This window comes from Schistocerca gregaria, chromosome 3 (genome assembly GCF_023897955.1).
Source record: "Schistocerca gregaria isolate iqSchGreg1 chromosome 3, iqSchGreg1.2, whole genome shotgun sequence".
Taxonomy (NCBI): domain Eukaryota; kingdom Metazoa; phylum Arthropoda; class Insecta; order Orthoptera; family Acrididae; genus Schistocerca; species Schistocerca gregaria.
In genome coordinates this window covers 931,318,088-931,343,187 of record NC_064922.1, presented here as the reverse complement: position 1 = coordinate 931,343,187, position 25,100 = coordinate 931,318,088, and positions in this window count along the sequence as shown.

Genomic DNA, 25,100 nt, shown 5'->3' with positions numbered 1-25,100 from the left:
CTGATTTTGGAGGCAGAGATGCAACTTGCAATTTGCAATCTTGTGCCTGCCAAGATTTAATAACTTCATGATGAAGAAGCAAGACCATCCTTCTCATTAATTTCATTGCAAGAATAAGATGTAATAACATTAAATGTTGATTAAAATTGGTTATGCAAACATTTAATTAAGAAAAACAACTTATTCACTTTTTCAAAACTTAAGTTCATTTATCACACACTTCGAGTGAATGTCATATCCAAAAAAAACCACGGATATTCATGTTCAGGTCCCGGAAGCCATGGACCCAAAGAAATTGAAAACCACTGCTTTAAATAACTCCTTTTCTTCTTTATTGCATTTCAGTCCCCCACTGAGAGGTGGCTGGTAGTGGATGAAACTGCACTTCAGTCAGAGGTTACACAAATAGAAAATATAACAACAACTTAAGTATATTTAAAAGAAACATTGGTGTACAACATTTATAATGTGAAACTTGAGTTTCTCCTAGCATATACAGGGGTCCCATATATCTTGACCACCTTAAATAACTGTTTGTCCAGATGCAAATTATAAAATGTTTCAAGAATATGTTCTTTAGCCATTGGGGGACATCAATCAGCATGATTGCCTTCATTGCAGCTTTGTTTTTTACAAAGATGTGAACAGTGGTATGACTTTTTTAAATGCCACCCTGTATTTTTTATATGGTACTTCATTTCCTCTCCTAAAGACTTACTCAAAAATGTATCACAGTTTACCATTCACTGAAACACAATGTTATTAATTACATAACACAACACTGACTTTGTGCCCAGGATCACAAACTTGTCCACTTGTTGAAGTTGTCAGAAAACAAATGAAAACCAGTTAAAAACAGAACACAAAATTGACTTTGACCATTTTGTACCATTGCTCAGGAGTAGAACATTCAAAGGTGCTCAAAGTGGTGACCCTGGACACCAATACACTTGTGTACTCATTGAATGAAAGAATTATTCACTACTTCCAATGTTGCCTGCTAGAGATAAATGCAAGCAAACACAATACTTTCGTGCATGTCCTCTGGAGTTGTTGGAATATCATGATAGACAATGTCTTTAATGCATCCTCAAAGAAAAAAGTCCAGAGGATTAAAATCAGGAGACCTAAGAGGCCACGTAACCGTTCCTCTTCGACCAGTCCATCTGGCAGGATACCTTTGGTACAGAACATGTCATGTACACAGGACATTATGTGCTGGACATCCATCGTGTTGATACCACATAAGCATTCTGGTTCTTAGCGGCACTTCATCCAGAAGAGGGCGAAGAATTTATGTGAGGAAGTTGGCATACGCTTTGCTGTTTAGACTGTTTGTTGTTGTGGTTTTCAATCCTGAGACTGGTTAGATGCAGCTCTCCGTGCTACTCTATCCTGTGCAAGCCTCTTCATCTCCCAGTACTTACTGTAACCTACATCCTTCTGAAGCTGCTTAGTGTATTCATCTCTTGGTCTTCCTCTACGATTTTTACCCTCCAAGCTGCCCTTCAATGCTAAATTTGTGATCCGTTGCTTGATGCCTCAGAACATGTCCCATATTCTTGTCAAGTTGTGCCACAAACTCCTCTTCTCCCCAATTCTATTCAACACCTCCTCATTAGTTATGTGATCTACTCATCTTATCTTCAGCATTCTTCTGCAGCCCCACATTTCAAAAACTTCTATTCTCTTCTTGTCCAAACTATTTATCATCCATGTTTCACTTTCATACATGCCTAAACTCCATACAAATACTTTCAGAAACAACTTCCTGACACTTAAATCTATATTCGATGTTAATAAATTTCTGTTCTTCAGAAACGCTTTCCTTGCCATTGCCAGTCTAGATTTTATATCCTCTCTACTTCAACCATCATCAGTTACTTCGCTCCCCAAATAGCAAAACTCGTTTACTACTTTAAGTGTCTCATTTCCTAATCTAATTCCCTCAGCATCATCAGACTTAATTCGACTACATTCCATTATCCTCGTTTTGCTTTTGTTGCTGTTCACTTTATATCCTCCTTTCAAGACACTGTCCATTCCGTTCAACTACTCTTCCAAGTCCTTTTCTGTCTCTGACAGAATTACAATGTCATTGGCAAACCTCAAAGTTTTTATTTATTCTCGATGGATTTTAATATCTACTCCGATTTTTTCTTTTGTTTCCCTTACTGCTTGCTCAATATGCAGATTGAATAACATCGGAAAGAGGCTACAACACTGTCTCATTCCCTTCCCAACCACTGCTTTCCTTTCATGCCCCTCGACTCTTATAACTGCCATCTGGTTTCTGTACAAATTGTAAATAGCTTTTTGCTCCCTGAATTTTACCCCTGCCACCTTCAGAATTTGAAAGAGAGTATTCCAGTCAACATTTTCAAAAGCTTTCTCTAAGTTTACAAATGCTAGAAACGTAGGTTTGCCTTTCCTTAATCTTTCTTCTAAGATAAGTTGTTAGGTCAGTATTGCCTCACGTGTTCCAACATCTCTATGGAATCCAAACTGATCTTGCCCAAGGTGGGCTTCTACAAGTTTTTCCATTCGTCTGTGAAGAATTCGTCTTAGTACTTTGCAGCTGCGACATGTTAAACTGATAGTTCGGTAATTTTCACATCTGTCAACACCTGCTTTCTTTGGGATTGGAATTATTATAGTCTTATTGAAGTCTGAGGGTATTTCGCCTGTCTCATACATCTTGCTCACCAGATGGTTGAGTTTTCTCAGGACTGACCCGCCCAAGGCCGTCAGTAGTTCTAATGGAATGTTGTCTACTTCCGGGGCCTTGTTTCGACTCAGGTCTTTCAGTGCTCTGTCAAACTATTCACGCAGTATCATATCTCCCATTTGATCTTCATCTACATCCTCTTCCATTTCCGAAATATACCCTCTACATAACCCTTCCACCTTTCTGCTTTCCTTTCTTTGCTCAGAACTGGGTTTCCATCTGAGCTCTTGATATTCATACAAGTGGTTCTCTTTTCTCCAAAGGTCTCTTTAATTTTCCTGTAGGCAGTATCTATCTTACCCCTAGTGAGATAAGCCTCTACATCCTTACATTTGTCCTCTAGCCATCCCTGATTAGCCATTTTGCACTTCCTGTCGATCTCATTTTTGAGACGTTTGAATTCCTTTTTGCCTGCTTCATTTACTGCATTTTTATATTTTTTCCTTTCATCAATTAAATTCAATATTTCTTCTGCTACCCAACGATTTCTACTAGACCTCGTCTTTTTACCGACTTCATCGTCTGCTGCCTTCACTACTTCATCCCTCAGAGCTACCCATTCTTCTTCTACTGTCTTTCTTTCCGCCATTCCTGTCAATTGTAGCCTTATGCTCTCCCTGAAACTCTCTACAAACTGTGGTTTAGTCAGTTTATCCAGGTCCCTTCTCCTAAATTCCCACCTTTTTGCAGTTTCTTCAGTTTTAATCTACAGTTCATAACCAATAGATTGTGGTCAGAGTCCACATCTGCCCCTGGAAATGTCTTACAATTTAAAACCTGGTTCCTAAATCTCTGTCTTACTATATATAATCTATCTGATACCTTCTAGTATCTCCAGGATTCTTCCATGTATACAACCTTCTTTTATGATTCTTGAAATAAGTGTTAGCTATGATTAAGTTATGCCCTGCGCAAAATTCTACCAGGCGGCTTCCTCTTTTATGCCTTACCCCCAATCCATATTCACCTATTTAGACTACCATTGGTGAAATAAGGGCCAATAATTGTAGTACCAGGCATGCCACAACAGACATTAACTCTACATTCATCCTGATGTTCCACCTGCCTAAGGCATCATGGGTTGTCGCGGGACCAATAAAGCCTGTTCCTTACATTTACCTGTCCTTTGTTTGAGAAGGAACATTTATCTGTAAATAGAACATTGTAGAAGAAGTTCGGGTTGGCGAGGATTTGCTGCTGTGCCCACTGACAGAACTGTACATGATTCTCGAAATCATTCCCATGCAGTTCTTGATGTAGGTGTACATAGTAAGAATGGAACCTGTGACATGTAAGAATTCAATGTAGACTAGTTTTAGCAATGCCAATCTCGGTTTCAAGCTGTCGTGTTCTCACATGTGGATTCCTAGCAACGGAAACGAGAACAGTAAGTTCGGTAGCTTCGTCTGTGCGAGCGGTGCAACGATTGCGTTGTGGTGGGTTGAAACGTCTTGTTTGCTGAAGCGTTCCAACAAGATGAGAAAACATTTGTCGGGAAGGTGGGTTCTTCTCAGGATATCGTTCTCTGTACAGTTCCGCTGCCTGTGTAGCATTTCGCCCACTTTCAACAACAAATGCAACAACAACAATAAGAGTAACGTTATGTCGATGCAGTTTGTAGGAAGGACAGCCTTTACTGTATGTTTACGCTACACAACAGTATTTAAAAGGACTGAACTGCTGTACTAAATGTACCTGTACATAAGAAAACAATAGTGCTATTACTGTTCTGCTAACCTACATTCCCCATAGATGAGTAGCATTCCTACCCTCTCTTTGTTGATGTACATTCTACTCACACAACTCTTCAACTGATGATGGTTGATGGAATGAGGTGTGTGCATTCCACTTATGTTTACATTTGTCCCCTGTCAACGACAGCTCATGGATGTGTTCCATTACATCTACACACATACTCCGCTAGCCACTAAGCGGTGTGTGGCGGGGGGCACAATTCGCGCCAAGTCATGTTTCCTCCCCTCTGTTCCACTCGCGTATCGCGCGAGGGAAAAACGACTGTCTGAACGCCTCATACGAGCTCTAATTTCCCTTATCTTTGAGTGGTGATCATTGCGCGATCTTAAAGTTGGTGGTAATAATGTATGCTCTACATCCTCGGCGAAGATCGGATTCCGGAATTTAGTGGGTAGCACCCTCCGTTTAGCGCGTCGTCCATCTGCAAGTGTGTCCCACTTCAAACTTTCTATGAGATTTATAACGCTCTCGCGATGGCTAAATGTACCAGTGAAGAATCTTGCCGCTCTTCTTTGGACCTTCTCAATCTCTTGAATCAGACCCAACTGGTAAGGGTCCCGTACAGACGAACGATACCTAATACTCTAAGACTGGACGAACTAATGTATTTTAAGCAATGTAATGCAATGTAAGCAATAAGTAATGTATTTTAAGTATTTGTTGAAGGACTGCATCGCTTCAGGATTCTACCAATAAACCTCAGGCTAAGAGTTCGTCTTGACCGTTACTTGTGTAATCTGATCGTTCCATTTGAGATCATTTCGAATAGTCAAACACAGATACTTGACGGACGTTACCGCTTCCAAAGACTGGGCATTTATATTGTATTCGTATATTAATGGGGATTTTCGCTTGTTACACACAATCGGCTACACTTACTAATATTGAGAGGTAACTGTCAGTCTTTACACCACGCATTTATTTTCTGCAAATCCTCATTGATCTGTTCACAACTTTCTGTTTTCTTGCAGACTACAGCATCATCAGCAAACAGTCTAATGCCGCTGTCAGTACCATCAACCAGATACTTTACATAAATCGTAAAAAGCAGCGGACCTATTACGCTGCCCTGGCAAACACTTGAGGTTACTCTTGTTTCTGTTGAAGTCACTCCATTCAGGGCTACATACTGCTCTCTGTCTGCTAGAAAACTTTCTATCCAACCTCGTATGTACCCCGACTACCTGCACTAAGCGCTGGGAGCGTCAATGTCAGTGCCGTGTTATGCAATTAATAATGTTGTGTTCCAGTGAATAGTATACTGTGATACATTTTAGGACAGGAAATGAATTACGGAATAAAAAATACAGGGTGGCATTGAAAAAAGTCATACTGCTGTTCATATCTTCGTAAAAAAAACAAAAAAAACAAAGACACAGCGAAGGCAGTCATGCTGATTGATGTCCCCCTGACGGCTAAAGAACATTTGTTTGAAACATTCTGTAATTTGCACGTGGGCAAACAGTTATTTAGGGTGGTTAAGATAAATGGGACACCCTGAATAGGAAAATGTTGAAATAACTTCTCATAAATTATTTCAATATTTAGGATTTGTACATAAAAACAGACAACAATAAATGATTTTTCAATACCAGATTATTGACAATTTTTATGATTTTTAAAACATTTCGATGATTTTATATTACAGTTAAAAATTAAACTGTGGTAGTAATGGGAATGATCCTAGTGTATGATGATAATGTTGGTGTTCATGGTGATTATTAGTATGGGCCCTGTGGTATAATGCAGTCAGCGACTTAGAGTCAGTGAGGTGGGAAGGTAGTATAATGGAAAGATGGTGTGAGATGCATCGTTGTGACAAGGGCTGGCAAGAGCGTTGAATCTTAGGATGGTTTTCACCGTTGAGGCGTGATAATTGCTTGAAATTCCGATGGAAGAGGATGGATAAGTCATGAAGGCACATGGAAGGTGCAATATGGGTCTAGAAGCACAGAAGGGTACCCGGACTGGTGATTAGTGACTGGTATACTGGGAGCTGGGACTAGGCTCTATGATTAATGTATTGGATCAGAAGATGCTTTATGGAGAGAAGAAGCTTTGGGAAGTGTATTGTGTAGGATACGAGTTGGGGAAGGCAGGTAGATGCGGAAGATGAGGTGCAGTGCGTACCTTCCCAGGATTTTAAGCGTCGAGAATTTGGAGGAAGTGGAGATCCACGCAACATTGGCGTAAGTGAGGAGGAGCAGATGAGTGATTTATAGGCGAGGATAGTGATAAGAAGGTTTAGATCCCAGGTGTGGCCTGCTAGTAGTTTTAGCCTGTTTCGGGCTTTGTGGTGGATAGTAAGGTGGTGTGCATTCCATGGTAGTTTTCTGTCGAGGATTAGTCCTAAATATTTACCATTTTAGTCAGAGCAATCGGCTTGTTGTAGATGGAGAGGTAGAAACATGGACAACAGAAACGCCAGGTGGTACATTGGAGAGAGGCACGGGACAGTTGGTGTCGCATGAGTATCTACATAGACAATGTCATCGGCATGTTGCAGGAGGTATGTGGGTGGTGGTGGTCTGGGAATGTCTGCATTGTACAGGATGTAAAGGCAGGTGGACAGGACGAGTCTTGAGGCATATGATGGAGCAGGTGTGGTTGACTGGGTTGACTGTGACGGTTCTGAAAGGACGATGCTGTAGGTTGGACATAGTTTCAATTTATTCAGTGATGAGAAATGAAGTGACTGAGTTAAAGAAGTTGGTCATCAATGGAGATAGTTGGGACGAAAGCCAAATTCAGTGTTTGGATTGACTATGTGGGTTGCAATATGTTCATGGATTTATCAAGGTCTCACTTTGCTTACTGGTGGATGTCGCCTGGAACATACCACATTGTTTACTTACTTCAGGATTATACTTTGAAAGGACATGCAACGGGGTGAAGACACGAAGGCAATAGAGAGGAACCCAGAAGGAAGCCACAATGGAACATCAGAGTTTAACGTCCTGTCCACGACAAAGGTGTTATGAAGGTGTAAAGATTCATGTTGAATGTTACTTAAGTTTCTTCTCCCTGGTCCATTGATGAATGAATGCGAAAATTTCATGCTTCACAAAATTTATTCACATTAATTGACATCCGAACTGCACACTTGTCATGTGAACAAAACATGGACAGACTTCACTGATCTCTTTGACTTCCAAAAGTAACTTCAAAACTGACTCCTTGCAGCATCGCTTTATATAGAATTTTAACAATAACTTTCAGAATAAACCATTATTAATTTTGTACAATTTTGATTTACAATTAAAATTTACAAAACGTAAAGAAACTGACGTTACAGCCGAATAAGGTATAAAATACAATATTGAATGGCAATCTTTTACAGTAATATCTTTAGTTTTCCATAAGAAAATCATTCTCAACTTAAATTACAATAATGTCTCTCATATTATTTTGGTTACTTAATTAATTACAGTTCGGATTTGGTTACTGATACTCAGTGGTAGTATAGAGCTCGTGCTTTATCTGATTACATACATAAAATACACAAATAAGGTCTCACATTCTGGAAATTGGAAAACTGTGAGATGTAAACAATTGGAGAATTAAATGGAAATGTAATTACAAAGAATATTAACTTCAGAGTAAAGCATAAAAGTAAATAACAAATGAAAATTCATCGCTTGTTAATAACTTTTAAGCTGTTTCTCAAAGTCGTGAGGTCTTCTGTTACTGGATTTTTAGATTACCATTTTGTTAATTAGAAGCACTGATTTTTCATGCTAACATCTCTGCAATGTCTAGTTGCTTTTTCCTAAGGATTTATTAGTTCAGTTTTTCGATTAGTTACTTAATTTAGTATATGTACACGTGGGCGTACCCAGCGAGGGGCAGGGGGGGGGGGGCGGCGGGCAGCTGCCCCCCCCCCAGAAGATATTCGCAATTTTTTACTAGTCTACTGTTTTATTTAATAAGAAGTGCTGTACGTTGTCTCGAGTCCTTGTTTCCTGAGACTAGTATGACCTGCCCCCCCCCCCCCCCTCCTCCCTCTCGCTAGTTCAGATCCTGGGTACGCCCTTTGCATGTACATAATTTTATCAATGACAACAATCCACACATAATTATGACAACGCAAGTTCTTCCAGAACATTCCACACGCCTTCGCAATGAATAGCGTGTGGTTTTTTTTTTTTTTTTTTCAAATAGTACAGAATGATAAATATAAAGACACACATACAAGGCTTTAGGAAGCGCTGAATTGTCCGGTACCTATCCGGATGCATATTAAAAAAGAAGTTGGTATCAGACATTTAATATGAATTTTTGTTATAAAGGGACTACTTATTAGGAATGGATAAGGACGGGGAGAGAAGTCTGTCTTGGTAAATTGAAATTAACCATACGTGCATTTACCCCAAATGAATTGAGAAACTACTAGGGGACCCATGTGAAAGTTTTGCACATTTATAGTTTTAAATAATGACAATATTTGGAAAAAGTATAGGCGTCGTGGGAATGTAGAGAAAAATCTTTAAAAATGAACCAAATTACGTGAAATAATAATCATAAATTCATGATACGTCTTCGTATAATAATGCACACGATTTTGAACGAAATTGTTTTCAGTGCCTCACAATATCTCGGCATAAACAATATTTGACGTAAGACTGTAATCTTCGTGCAATTTTTGTTTTTCACTTTCTTCACAGGATACAAAAATCTACATCTACATCTACATGACTATTCTGCAATTCACATTTAAGTGCTTGGCAGAGGGTTCATCGAACCACAATCACACTATCTCTCTACGATTCCACTCCCTAACAGCACGCGGAAAAAACGAACACCTCAACCTTTCTGTTCGAGCTCTGATTTCTCTCTTTCATTATGATGATCATTCCTACCTATGTAGGTTGGGCTCAACAAAATATTTTCGCATTCGGAAGGGAAAGTTGGTGACTGAAATTTCGTAAATAGATCTCGCCGCGACGAAAAACGTCTTTGCTGTAATGACTTCCATCCCAATTCGCATATCATATCTGCCACACTCTCTCCCCTATTACGTGATAATACAAAACGAGCTGTCATTTTTTACATCCTTTCGATGTCCTCCGTCAATCTCACCTGGTAAGGATCCCACACCGCGCAGAAATATTCTAGCAGAGGACGAACGAGTGTAGTGTAAGCTGTCTCTTTAGTGGACTTGTTGCATCCTCTAAGTGTCCTGCCAATCAAACGCAACCTTTGGCTCGCCTTCCCCACAATATTATCTATGTGGTCTTTCCAACTGAAGTTGTTCGTAATTTTAACACCCAGGTACTTAGTTGAATTGACATCCTTGATAATTTTACTATTTATCGAGTAATCGAATTCCAACGTATTTCTTTTGGAACTCATGTGGATCACCTCACATTTTCGTTATTTAGCGTCAACTGCCACCTGTCACACCATACAGCAATCTTTTATAAATCGCTTTGCAACTGAAACTGGTCTTCGGATGACCTTACTAGACGGTAAATTAGAGCATCATCTGAGAACAACCTAAGAGAACTGGTCAGATTGTCACCCAGGTCATTTATATAGATCAGGAACAGCAGAGGTCTCAGGACGCTTCCCTGGGGAACACCTAATATCACTTCAGTTTTACTCGATGATTTGCCGTCTATTACTACGAACTACGACCTTCCTGTTGGGAAATCACGAGCCCAGTCGCACAACTGAGACGATACCCCATAGGTCCGCAGCTTGATTAGAAGTCGCTTGTGAGGAACGGTCTCAAAAGCTTTCCGGAAATCTAGAAATACGGAATCAACTTGAGATCCCCTGTCGATAGCGCCCATTACTTCGTCCGAATAAACAGCTAGCTGCGTTGCACAAGAGCGATGTTTTCTGAAACCATGCTGATTATGTATCAATAGATCGTTCCCTTCGAGGAGATTCATAATGTTTGAATACAGTATATGCTCCAAAACCCTACTGCAAACCGACGTCAATGATATAGGTCTGTAGTTAGATGGATTACTCCTACTAACCTTCTTAAACACTGGTGCGACCTGCGCAATTTTCCAGATCTATTGGTGAGCAAGCGGTTGTATATGAGTGCTAAGTAGGGACCTATTGTATCAGCGTAATCTGAAAGGAACCTAATCGGTATACAATCTGGACCTGAAGACTTGCCCATATCAAGCGATTTGAGTTGCTTCGCAACCCCTAAGGTATCTACTTCTAAGAAACTCATGCTAGCAGCTGTTCGTGTTTCAAATTCTGGAATATTCCATTCATCTTCCCTGGTTAAGGAATTTCAGAAAACTGCGTTCAATAACTCCGCTTTAGCGGCACAGTCGTCGGTAACAGTACCATTGGCACTGCACAGCGAAGTATTGACTGCGTCTTGCCGCTTGTGTACTTTAGATACGACCAGAATTTCTTCGGATTTTCTACCAAATTTCGAGACAATGTTTTGTTGTGGAACCTATTAAAGGCATCTCGCGTTGAAGTCCGTGCCAAATTTCGCGCGTCTGTAAATTGTAGCCAATCTTCAGGATTTCGCGTTCTTCTCAACTTCGTATGGTACATCACTAAGTCACAATGATCTCTAATTGTATTTTGAGATTCTGATCACACTTCATACTTTATGTAAGCGCATTAGGCCAAATTGGTAACAGGTAAATCACAATTCAAGGCTACAATGATATCTATGTTTCTCGCTTCAAAAAGTCTCTTCGTTTAGGAAGGTCAACTTGTACGACGGACAGAGATGACGGACTACCACAGTGGTCACGGTTAGTACCTATGACAATGCTGTATACTATTAATTATCCATTTAATAAGTACTTTAAAACAAGACAAACAAAATGATATTTGTAATAAGATACTATGAAAAGGAGGTTCCTTATTCGTGATTAATAAGTTACCTTCGTAAAAATGTGTATGAAGCTGGACATTAATGATGCCATTTTGTTCTATGAGAGTTAAAAGTCACTTTTACGTTAAAATTTTCCGCAAATACCGTAATAAGTTTTACCGCAAAATCGATATGAAATGTCACAAGCCTATGTATAGCGTCACCACTTGTCGGAACTCAATGAAACTATAGGGTCTGAAGCGGGAATATCCCACGATGTTTCCTAACAAATTCCGCACATTTTCAATGGGAACTGGCCGAAAGAAAAGTGTTGCGTTACTTAATGGACGCCTTTCGTACTATTATTACTTTTTAATTTTTTCGTAGCATTTGCGTGGATACTAGTGTATGGAGACTTCGTGTTTTCACGGATTTATTTACGTTGTAGTGGATTTTCTCTGTCTGGCAGAGTAGAACGTAAACAGAAAAAATTAACTACAGTACAGATATATACCGTAAATTAACAGCTCCACCAGGTGCTACTATATGTCACAAAGCTGACTTTATACGAGGGTGAGTCAAATGAAAACCTTAAATTTGTAATAACAAATCGAAATTTCGCGCCGTTATCCAGAAGTTGGTAAGCGTGCTACAAACAGCGTGCAGAATGGCCTGTAGGTGGCAGCATAAAGCATATGCACACATAAAGTATCAGTATCAGTCTAAAGATGGCCGCCCCACTTGCGACTTGCGCCAGGGAAGAACAGTTTTCTGTTTCCAAAATGAGATTTTCACTCTGCAGCGGAGTGTGTGCTGATATGAAACGTCTTGGCAGGTTAGAACTGTGTGCCGGACCGAGACTCGAACTCTGGACCTTTGCCTTTCGCGGGCAAGTGCTCTACCAAGTTTGGAAGGTAGGAGACGAGTTACCGGCAGAAGTAAAGCTGTGAGGACGGGGCGTTAGTTGTGCTTGGGTAGCTCAGTTGGCAGTTCCGTTTCAGCCGCGCTCGTGAATGGCCGGTGTTAACTGCTGCGCTGCACTTCAGTGTTTACATCGCTGTACTTGTGCTTCGCCGAGTGCCGTCCGTCCGTTAACCTCCGTGTTCGTTCCTGTTCCTTGTTATCTGATCGCTCTTTCTGGTCTTGTTGCTGCTACTTGGAATTTAGGTTGTTTAACCGAAATTGGTACGCTGGGTTAACCATGGCTACAAACCTCTGGAAGAATATTCTGGTATTTGCTTTTGACAAGGAATCCCGTCCTGTTCAGCCGTATTCCTGGAAATAGATGACTCGATTACACAGGCAATTGATCTAAATTCTGAAACCGTTCATACCTGACAACTGGATCAGGAAAAATACTGTGTTTTTGTCAAGTTAATCAGTGCTTCGACTGTTGACAAAGTGCTACGAAAGTGGGGCTATGAATTAGATTTTGTGCATAGAAATGGTTATAAAAGTAAGATTTCCATCTATAGAGCGGACATTCATTACAAAACCGTTCGTGTCTTGAATCTTCCCATTGAAATTGAAAATGATAAGATTAAGGAAGCTCTTTCAAACTACGGAGACGTTAAATCAATTGTAAATGAAAGATGGTCGCCTCGTTTTAAACTGCAGTGTTTTAACGGAGTCCGCTGTGTGGAGATGGACGTTAAGACGAATATTCAGTCTCACATAACTGTTTGTGGAAATAAGGCACAAATTGTTTATGCAGGTCAGGAAGCTTCATGTCATATATGTAATGAAACCGGCCACTTCAGACAGGAATGTCCGTGGTGAACTGTTGTCCTTGAAAGTAATTTGATACAGCGTCAGAAGCTTACCTTAAATGATCTGTTACCAAAGAATAGCCCGGAACAACTGACTGAGGATGTTAACGCAGCGGGCCAAGCTGATGTCTCCCTTCACGATAACAGTCAATTTCCCCCGTTAACAACAAAAGGAAACCCTGTTGCCACTACCCGTGAAACTGAAACGCAACCGAAAAAACTATCTCTGGAGATAACTGATAGTTGTTCAGAGGACGAGCTGTCTTATCCCACTCCCTCACTTCGCAAGCAAAAACAGTGCGATAAGGAGTCAGAGGAACCTGAAGGAAAAATGTGAATGGAAACTAATGAACAGAAAGATAATACACATACGGTACCAGAAAATGAAGGGGGTGTAAGCTGCATTAATTTGCAAGAAACAACAGGTGCAATAGCCGATTGCAAAGATCAAAATCTATCTGTTAATAAAAAAAATTCAGGGAGAGGTTGCAAAACTGCAGTCTCCATTTGTTTCCCTCGGTCAGAAAGTGAGTGAAATTAATAAAGAACGAGGAAGTGGTGGCCAAACTGAAATCACGGTCAACACCTCACGGCAGGCGCCGGCAACCGAAGTTGCGAAAGCGTCTGCTGCTGCTCCAGATAAGCCGCGAAGTAAAATACCCACGCAACCAAAATGAGAATGTAGCACATAACCAAGGGAAGGAAAAATCCTGTATGGACGACCAAAGCCCAAAGAATGTTCAGTCCGAAACGGTCGTACACGAATCACCGGAGGAAAAATCAGAATGTTTACCAGGAAATCAGTCTGCTTGCGTTACAAGGGAAAACATCAGAAGTAGAAAAAAAACTGGACAGTAACTAATAAACTAATTGAAGTGTTATTCCATGTTCCGCCTTCCGAGAGAAATGTTACAGCTTAACTGAACCCTGAACCACAGGAAACTAAATTAGTTCATCAAAACAAGTACATAGTGACAGCACAATGACGCAATCTTATTCTTTCACCACTATAAACATAAATAAAATCAAGACCGGTGTGAAATTATCGGCCCTTAAGGAATTTTTGTACGAATCCGTGACTGATATTGCCCTGTTACAAGAAGTTCTAATTTCGGATTTGGTAATTCCCGGTTTTGTCAGTTACATAAATGTGTCTCCCGAAACAAGTGTTGGAACAGCTATTTTGGTGAGGGAAGAGATTACAGTAAGCGAGGTGGAACTACTGGAATCCGGAAGGGGAATTGGACCAAATATCTATGATGTGACTATCATCAACTTGTACGCCCCTTCAGGAAGTTCTCATCGAGCTGACAGGGCACGTTTCTTCACAGATGACCTGATATACTTGTTAAGGAAATCGCCTAGACAATTATTACTTGGAGGTGATTTTAATTGTGTTTTAAATCGAAAAGATCAGTTACCTAACTTTAATTTCGCAAGTGAACTAAAACAACTAGTTACTGGTTTAGAATTAAAGGATATATGGGAAATCAAATACCCCTCCACTGTTGAGTTCACTTATGTCACGGCAACATCACGTAGCAGGATTGATAGACTATATATATCTAAAAATCTTGAAACTTCCGTGACAAAAGTAGAAACCATTCCTACGTACTTTTCAGACCATTCAAGTGTCTTAGCTTGCATAAATCTAACAACACAGCCGGTTCGCCGATTCAAGAATCAGTGGAATTTGAACACTTCCTTGTTATTAAATCATGATTTAGAAGATCTGATAAAAGAAACATGGGCAATATGCCTGCGAGCCCGTAGTAGATATGACACTGCTATTGACTGCTGGGTTAAAATGGCAAAGCCAAAGTTGAAGAAAGTTCTTATTCAATACAGTGCCCAGAGCGCAAGGGAAATGAAATGCTCTATAGAGTATTACTATTCCGTTTTGAGAGACCTATATGATCAAGTCTCAGCAGGTTCTTCACTTCGGATAGCAGACATCAAAAAAGTCAAAGTCAAGTTGCTTAATATCAAGAGAAGTCCAATGGAAGGGTTGAAAATAAAATCTAAGGCAAATTCGGTGTCAGAAGATGAAACTACTTCCCTATATCATTTAATGAAGCATACGAGAAACGGGAGAAGGACTTTTATTGATGAAATTCGAACAAAACACGGTACGATTCTCAGAACCCATCAGGATATCATGGACGAGATTTATCGCTATTATTGCGAGCTATATTCTGTACATCAAAGTAGAGATGCTTCCTTGGAAGAATTCCTTGACATCCTAGCCCCACAGCTGACAGAAGATGACGACGAAAATTTTCTCGGGGTTGTCAGTGAAGAAGACGTGTATGAGACTCTGTGCGCCTCACCACCAAAAGAATCCCCAGGACCGGATGGGCTGCCAGCAGAGTTTTACGTCCGTTACTGGCCAATAGCAGGTGCGAAAATCACGGACATTGTAAATGAGGTTATTCAGGGTAAAATGATTCCGGCTGAGTTTAAGGAGAGCAAAATTGTTCTGGTGCCAGAAAATAATGGAAACAAAGATTTAAATAATTTTCGTCCAATTTCACTGCTGAATTCTGATTATAAATTAATAGCTAGAATAATAAACAAGAGAATTTCATGCCTTACAGATAAAATTATTAGTCAACATCAGAACTGTGCGCAAGGCAGAACCATTTTTCAAAATATAACGGAATTCAGGGATATCATTGCAATAACGTCTGTAACAAACATAAAGTGTGCTTTATTGTTTTTAGATTTTTATAAACCGTTCGATGAAGTAAACCATGAATATCTTCTACGGACATTGAAGAAAATAGGTTTCAACGATAGGGTCATACAGCTGATTAAGAACATAGCAAATGGAATAAATGCTAAAATAGCGGTGAATTGTCAACAATCTAAGTCGATGCAAATACAACGAGGTGTTCCTCAAGGAAGTCCCCTGTCCATGTCGCTCTTCGCCATTTTGCTGGAACCTTTCCTCCGACATGTCCATGCTAGATTAAAAGGCTTAACATTATCAGGAAATAAAACAGTTATAAGAGCCTATGCTGACGATATAGGGGTCATTATAAGAAATAATGACGAGGTAACCACGCTAGCAACGGTGATTGCTTCGTACTGTAGAGCATCTGGAGCCAATGCAAACGAAAAAAAGAGTAAGATGTTAAATCTCAGAGGTTTTGATAATATCAAAGTCGAGTGGGCAAAATTAGTTCGACAACATAAAACACTTGGGATCACCCTGACAGCATGCCCTATGAAAATGACGGCTTTAAATTGGAAAGTTGCAACAGATAAAGTGCAAGGAGCCATTGTAGAGAATTTAACTCGATATATGAACCAAGTTCAAAGAACACAGTATACCAACTCATGCATCCTTGCTAAGGCATACTATACTGCCCAGCTGTTTCCAATACCGAGAATGATAGCGAGGAGAATAATGTCTAAAATCAACAACTTTTTGTGAAGAGGTGAAGCGTTCAGAGTACCTGCTAAAGTAGCCACTTTAGATCCTAAAAATGGCGGGCTAGGATTAACTGATATAACGGATAAAGCCTCTGCTCTTTTTATCAAAAGGCCAGTTAATTTAATAAGAGACTCGCGAGAAAGCATAACCAGCCAGCTTTTCGAGATCATTGAACCTCCAAGCCTGCTTCCCCCGACTGACGTGCAGAATATCAACAGTCGCTAACAGCACGTGAGGATTTTCTATGTTGAGTTTAGTTATGTCAGTGTCGAACTTAGGCAGTCCCGACTCTTAACATCGAGAGCCATAATGCGGGAACGAAAGAAAAGCGAAGGAAGAAACAAAATAGAACGACAGTTTCCAAACATTGAGTGGACTGAGATTTGGAAAAACATTAGTTCTAATGTGCTCACGTCTAATATAAAAACGTCATGGTACAAGACAGTTAACAACACAGTTAGCACCAATGAAAGACTGCACGCAATCGGATTCTGTGAAACAAATTTATGTCAACAATGCCATCTAGTTGACACAGTAATTCATAGATATACTTGCAGTGGTCACATGAATAGTTGGAAGTGGACCCGGGAGCAAATAGCTCTGATTACAAGAACATCCCCTGAGTATATATCGCTGTCATTGATATACAGGCCTGAAGCACGCTATTTTCCAGAAGCAAAAAATAACGCTGTTTACTGTTTACTGGTTGCTGGGAAATTTTGTTAACTACGTCCTTAACAAATTAGGATCCGATAGCATCATAGAGTTCAAGATACACATGCTGTATGAGTTCCACAAAATTAGAAGTTATTCGAATCACAAGGAAAAGTTCGGTAATAATTTAAAAATTGTATTTGAAAGAATAGGCATTGGTTAATATAAAAAAGAAGACTGTGTTGACAGTGATGTATTGTAGTTACCTTAAGGATACTATTTAAGATTTTACAGTATATTTATGATGTGTGCATTTTCTACTTCAGAGAGTAGTTTTTGCAATTTATAACCAAATGTACAGAACTTATGTGACATTGAGATTGTGTGTCTAACAGTGTCAAAACACAAAACAGTAAAGGTGCATTATTGGCTTATACTAGAAATTTGGAAATAGACAGTTTTTATAGAAATGTCCTTATCGATTGGTTAAAACCATAAGATCTATCTGATAAATGTAATATTCAATGGCTGGCACATTGCCCTGTTCATTTTTGCACTGTGATGTGTAAGTCAGTTTATCAGTGAAAGACTGATTATGTAGGTCTGATCCAGTGAAAGACTGACTATATAGATCTTATCACTTCAGATACTTAAGATTCAATTAATGTCCAGATAGTGTAGTTGGAAAGCTAGTCAACTTTATAATGTATCTCCTTTCCGCCATTCTCAAGTATTTCAGAAATTGTCTATTATGATTATTAAATTGTTTTATATTTAAAATTGTCCCATCAACTTGCTGATATCCATCATAAAGAAATTATGCTTCTGTAAAGATTTCAGCTCATGTAATTCAAAGTGCAGATTTTACTTCTTCAGTTTGAAGATTGAATGTCTTTAAAAAAAAATTTCTTGATGTTTAACTTAATTCTTTCTGGTAATTAGTCAGTAACACAATCTTCTGTTGTCTTTCCTTAACGTCAGCGTAATTTAAATGATCAAACCGTTTTGTTTAAATAACTTCATGTATGTATAACTTAGTATGTATTTGGAATGTAACATTGTTTTTTTAATAAATGTTTTTATGAAAAAATTAAAAAAAGTTGGTAGAGCAATTGCCCGCGAAAGGCAAAGGTACCGAGTTCGAGTCTCGGTCGGGCATACAGTTTTAATCTGCCAAGAAGTTTCAGCTTTCTGATATTCGGTTTTTGCGTAGTAAAGGTGTGAAACCTATTGAAATTTATCGACGAATGAAGGTTCAGTACGGTGATGCATGTTTGTCACAGCAGGAAGTCTACGAATGGAGTAGGAAGTTCGCAAATGGGGTGACTTCAGTGGAAGATGTTCCTCGTCCAGGTCAGGCACAACAAGTTGTGACTCCACAGAACATTGCAGCAGTTGAAGGGATAGTGAAGGAAAACCGCCGATGACACTGAATGACATTGCAGCGTGTTAACAGATTAGAAATGGGCCAGGACACCACAATGTGCACGATGTGCTCAAGTTTCACAAAGTGTCTGCAAGACCGGTGCCACCGCACCTGACTCTTGAAATGAGAGAACGACGTGCTGTTGCCTGTGAAGAATTTCTTCGGCGCTTTGAACGAGAAGGTGATGGCTCCCTTGCAAGAATCGTTACTGGGAACGAAACCTGGGTTCACTTCCACCAACCGGAGACGAAGAGAGAGAGTAAGGAATGGCGCCGTTCCTCATCACCAAAGCCAAAGAAGTTTCGAACGGAACCATCAGCAGGGAAGGTTATGCTGACTCTCTTTTGGGACGAAAAAGGCGTCATTTTGGAGCAGTACATGCCTAGAGGGACCACTGTCACCAGTGCACCATACACAGATCTCCTAAAAGGTCATCTGCGGCCTGCAATCAAATCAAAGCGTCGTGGATTGCTGTCAACAGATGTCCTTTTGCAACATGACAATGCAAGGCCCCACGCTGCATGTACAACAGTTGCAACAATCACAGACCTGCAATTTTGAGTGTCTTCCTCATCCACCATACTCGCCAGACCTAGCCCCAAGTGATTTCCGTGTGTTTGAACCACCCAGAGGTGCAATGGGAGGAAAGAAGTTCCGTTCTGATGAAGAGGTACGCCACGCGGTGCATGAGTGGTTGTGCGGACTACCAAAAGAATTTTTTTCTGAAGGAATTTACGTGCTTTGTAAGCGTTGGAGGACTTGAATTGAGCGTGGGAGAGATTATGTTGAAAAGTGATACAGCATTGTACCACTTCTGCACAATAAATAATATTTTTTAAAAAAGTTTAAGGTTTTCATTTGACTCAGCCTCATACGTTTGTAGTCTGTTAAGGTCACTGTACAGTCGCCTGGTGCAGCAGCCACTGACACATTCGGTGGCTCGAACCGGTGAAGAGGAGTGTAATGCGGGCGAGGACACTTGCCAGGTGAAGCACGGGCCGCCTCCCCTCTCCATCACGCCGCCACCGCCTGCGCCATCGCAGGAATGTGGACGAGCCTTTTGGGGAGAGTTTCATTGTCGGCCCGTCGCATTCAAAGTGGAAACGCGCGCCGATGGAGCGTGCCGGCTTCCGCCCTGCGGGACGCGACTTAATGACATTTGTGCCTGCGCCGGCTGACACATCGATAAACCGATAGCTGCACCTCCACAGTCTTGTACCGCCGCCCCGCCGGGCTCGCCAAACACTCTGACGGGCGATGCGCTCAGAGGGGGTAAAGCCAGCCTGACCGCCGTCTAATCTGGACGGGAGTGAGGGGTGAGGCTAACGTGGGACGCGAGCTCAGTTGTCACTTGCAGTCTGAAATGGCTGTCGCACCTACACTACCTGATCAAAAGAATCCGGACATCCCTACGTAACACCGTACGGAATGGACCACTAGATGTCACGAGATGAGGACCCACTAGTATAAAAGGCGACATGGATTATTGTGTTGTCAGTAGAGAAGCAGAAACAACATAATGGATCGGTCGGGAGAGATCAGTGACTTCAAACGTAGAGCAGTAATTGGATGTCACCTCAGCAACAAATCGAAGAGGGACGTTTCAGCCTATCTACATCTGTCTATGTCGACTGTTGGTGATGTGTTTGTGAAGTGGAAACTCGAGCCAACAGCAACAGGTAAACCAAAGGTGTACACTCCTCAGGTATTGACGGACAGGGAAAGTCGGGGACTGCAGAGGTTGGTTGTAAAAATCACAGGAAATCACTGAATGGATTCAGCCGCAAGCTCAAAAGTGTTACAGGTAGTCCAGCAATCACAATTATGGTGGATTGGGAGTTAAAATAATGAGCTGCTTCCAGTGAGCCACACATTTTTTTAATCACTGCTAAGCGCCGCTTGAACTCGTGTAAAGAGCGATGACGCTGGTTGACGGATGATAGGAAACAGATGATTTTGAGTGACGAATCTTGCTGTGCCCTTTGGCAATCTGATAGAAGCGTCTTGATTTGGTGAATGGCTGGCGAACATTATCTGGCATCATGTGTAGTGTCAACAGTTAAGTACGGAGGAGGTGGCATTACAGTATGGAGGTATGTTTCATTGTCAGCATGAGGGGCCCTTATTGCGGTTAAGAAAACGACAAATTCGGAATGACATCAACGTATCCATTTTCAATAAGCTACCGTTCGAATTAAAAAATCTTAGCAGTAATCCACACGCTTTCAAATCGAAACTGAAGAGTTTCCTCATGGTTCACTTCTTCTATTCTTTCGAGGAGTCCCTTGAAAAATTAAGCTGATTCTTGTTGTATTGTTGACTGCATTTACTTAAACTTACGGACTGACTTTTTTCGGGTTCATAAACATTTTATTTTTATCTGTTATTACTTTTATGTTGTAATTTCATGTACTGAGACGTTCCATGAACTTGGAGATTTGCTCCTCAATTTGGTCCTACTGAACTTGACGTGGAAATAATACATAAAAAATATATCTTACAGCATTGTGTACTGCATACAGTAGAGAAACAGTCTGGAGATCATGATTGCATCAACAGGACAATACAACATTTCATAACACAGCATATGTGAGGTCATGCTTTGTGGGCAATAATATTCCTGGAGTGGGTAGGTCTACCAAAGTTCCGACGTGATTGCTATGGAACATCTTTGGAATGAGTTACAATGTCGACATCACTCCAGATCCCAGTATCTGATATCACTACCTTCTCTCCTTTCAGCTTTTGAGGAAGAATGGGCTCTCTTGCCTCCATAAACACTCAGACGCTACACTGAATTTGTCTCCAGACGAGTTCAAGCTGTCATAAAGGTAAAGAGTGCATACACTCGATATTAGTGTCCACTAATAGACGTCCGAATAGTTTTTATAAGAGAGTGTATAGCAGAGTATCACTCTGAAAAAGTAATATTTAGTAATTAACCTTCTACTTGTTTCTAGATATGTGGATGCAGTCCTCGTACACAAATTCATACTGAAATAAGTCTGTGTACCTAGGTAAAACTGACAAAGCTACAGCTCCCTCCCCTTCTTTCCCCCTTCTCTTCAAAACCACCTTTCGAAAATTTCTTTTACACAGAATTATAATTTTGTATGTAGGTTTATAAAAATGAAGCATAATCTGCTGTACATACGTAGCAGAGTATGTGGTTATTTCTATGGTCTCCTCCCAAACCACTGGATCGATTTCAACCAAGTCTGGCACAGAAACAGCAGGCCTCACAATAACAAGCACTGCGGAGTTTATAGTCTCCTAGCTCCAATGGGGACAAAGTTATGTGCAAAATGGTGTTTTTCCAGACCCTGGTGTACAGGCTCCGCAGCACAACAGACATGTTGTGTGTTAACAGTATCAACCTGTTTTGCAGGGCAGCCTGCATATAAGGCACAAGAAACGTTTTTCCAGGCCCCATTAAACGGGCAGCCCTGCTTAACAGGCGTTGACCTGCTTTGCACAGCAGCCTGTGTGTCAGTGGCAAATAAATGATTTTCAAATCCCTGAGTTGTAGCTTCTTATGCATGACAGATATGTTGTGGAAGTAGTATCGGCCTACTTTATTAAACCTTATAGCCAGGGTTACGCAGGCCATTGAATATAGCTAGGGATGGGTTGAGATGGGTAGAGAAGGGGATGGACAGAGAGAGGGGGAGGAGGAAATCGGTGGAGAGAGAGAGGAGGGGGTGAGATTCGTAATGAAAGTGTAAGGTGTAGAGTGGCATTATGCAGGTGGAAAAGGAAGACAGAGAGATGGAGATGGAAAGAGGGGGAGGTGAATATGATCAGAGACAAGGAGAGGAAGATGTGTTCAGAGAGCCAGAGTAGAGGAGATGGACAAAGAGAGGGCAAGGAAAAAATGAAGATACAGAGAGAGAGAGAGAGAGAGAGGGACAGAGGAGACAGACAGACAGAAGTGGAAAGGAACAGGGAAGAGAAGGTGGACACAGAGAGGGAGGAGATGTGTTCAGTATTTGTGTCAAACACATACATGGGGGAAGCTGTCTGAAAAAGATAAGTTGTAAAATAAAACATAATTTCACACTGATGATAAAATTACTGAACATAGCGAGTCAGCCATTGTGGTTATTAAATTATAAATTGTATAAGCTTTCAAAAAATTGAAACAAAATCCTTATCTCACCCTTTGTGTGAGATACCTTACAGAGGTTTTAGTAAAATATATGAGAATGAACAGATTTAATGTACTCTTCATAAATTACTAGTGGTCCTCAATGGGCTGCACTCAGAAAGAATAGGAAACCTATGGTCAAATTGCGTATTTGCTTCAGCACCCATTGATAGATCTTTGAGGTCCTACAGAACCATAGTGAAGAAGTATCAAGCACTCTGTCTTGGGCCATCTGTGTAACTCGCACTGGCAGCTGTATTTCCACATAAGCTATGTTAGAGATAGAAGTCTGTTCGATAATAGCCGTCCCTTTGTGATCCTACTTGTTTGAAATGACACTGTAAGAATGACATCCTGATAACATCTGCATTCACAATTGTAGCCTGGGGATATGTTTCTTGTCATATGCAGAAGATGGTAATATAATGGATAGTAGAACCCACATACCTCTCTGGATAATTCTTATATCACTTTTCTTGTCTGATTTGCCTTCGCCCTTCACGGGGCCTACATCAATACACCTTCAGTATGGTGCTGCTGGTGCACACTGAAATCCCCATTCCACACTACTTTAGTGCATCGCTTGAGGACCAAAAACGAAATGGCGCAGCAATCTCATAAAGTGGTGCATCAGCAATAATTCGTTTTCTCATTTGAAGGGGAACAACGCTGCGACAAGCTACACTGATTTAGTGAAAGTGTACGGCAGATATTCAGCATCCTATGACACAAAGATTAGGTGTGTAGACGCTTTCAGTGGGGCCAGGGAAGTCTGGATGACGAAGACTGTCGTAAAAGAATCGAGGCGACTTTCTGTATCTGACTACCTTCTTCCACATTAGCAGGTAATAAGGTTTGCATGCTTCTTAAAACACCTAGAACAATTTCTTTTCTTCGATTCTCCTGTAAATTTGAGTACCATCCACAAAGTCTATGGTGCAGGAAGTCAGTGGCAGTGGTATTTGGCGGGGATTTTGATCAAATGCTTTGTTTTATTTACAATGGATTGCAGTTTCAGAGCAATGTATTTATAAACAAGACAATCACCTGAGCTACACCTTCAAATCTACTAACTTCTATTGGAACAATAATAAAAGTAACACATATGCATCACACATTAATCAAATGATTAAAGTGACAAAGAGAACCTTTTAAAAACATACAATAGTACTTGACCGAAGACACATGTATGTGTATCATTCATGAGAAATATGGGTTCAGCCCGACGAGACTAACTTTACAAGGAGCACAGAAATAATACTGCAGAACAACGCTAGCATATAAAAAAAGACAGTGCCCAACAAGAACCAACCTCTTAACGCACAGCAGAAATCCAACGCATATGAACAACACAATCTACACTGATAACAATTTCTGTGATATCATTAGACACATTATAGCCTCATAATGTCTACTTGATTACGTTAGAATTATAATAAAGCCGGAGCACATCACAGCCTGGCTGTTCAAATCCTTGTCATACTCTACTGTCAGTACACATGCAACTATGGGTACACTCAGTGACACACATTTCTCTCATGCTCTGCTTCAGAATCGTTGTAATGGAAACACTCTTCCACAATTCCTTCCTGGCTCCCAGCTGCCGCATCTTCCAGGCATATGGAGGAGACACTATCTGCTTCCACATCCAAACAATGCCTATGTGATAGCTGGCAACACTGTGTGTTGACTGTTGCAGTCCCACTGCGCTGCTGCCACCACCAGTCTCTCTGACACCAGGATCACCACCAGTCTCTCTGACACCAGGATACTGTACTGCTTCGCCAGGGTCTGCCTTGGTTCACCAGCACAAACTGGATAGGTAAAAAAAAAAAAAAAAAAAAAAAAAAAAAAAAAAAAAAAAAAAAAAAAGAGAATGGCTGACACACCTCAGCGTCAAAGCCAAGGCTTGTCTACTGCTTCCACAGCAGCCTCCCGTTCTGGATGAAGTTGATGTCATCGCTTCTGCCCCATACTGTAGACTGCAAGTCCAGCTGCTGTCGCTTGATCACACAATCATTTACTAAAAACATGCCCGGTTTCTGCCTCAGTAGTAGGCCATCTTCAGATAATGTACCATCTGGATGATGACGATACCCGTTGGAGCTGCTGAGCTGATCCCAGTCGAAAAAGTGCTTAAACTTAGGTCAGCACCACCACTCCAAGCATCATCATCGTCAGCTGCATGGTACATTATCTCAAGATAGCTTACTACCAGAGGCAGAAACTGGTCATGTTTTTAATAAATGACTGTGCTATCAAGACTTTTACTACCCATTTGCTTCATAACTAAATCAATTATGTTACACATATAAACTGAACTATTTAAATATTGCAAGGAATAAAATAAAACGATAAAAAGGTTGTATCTGTAGTAGTTGAA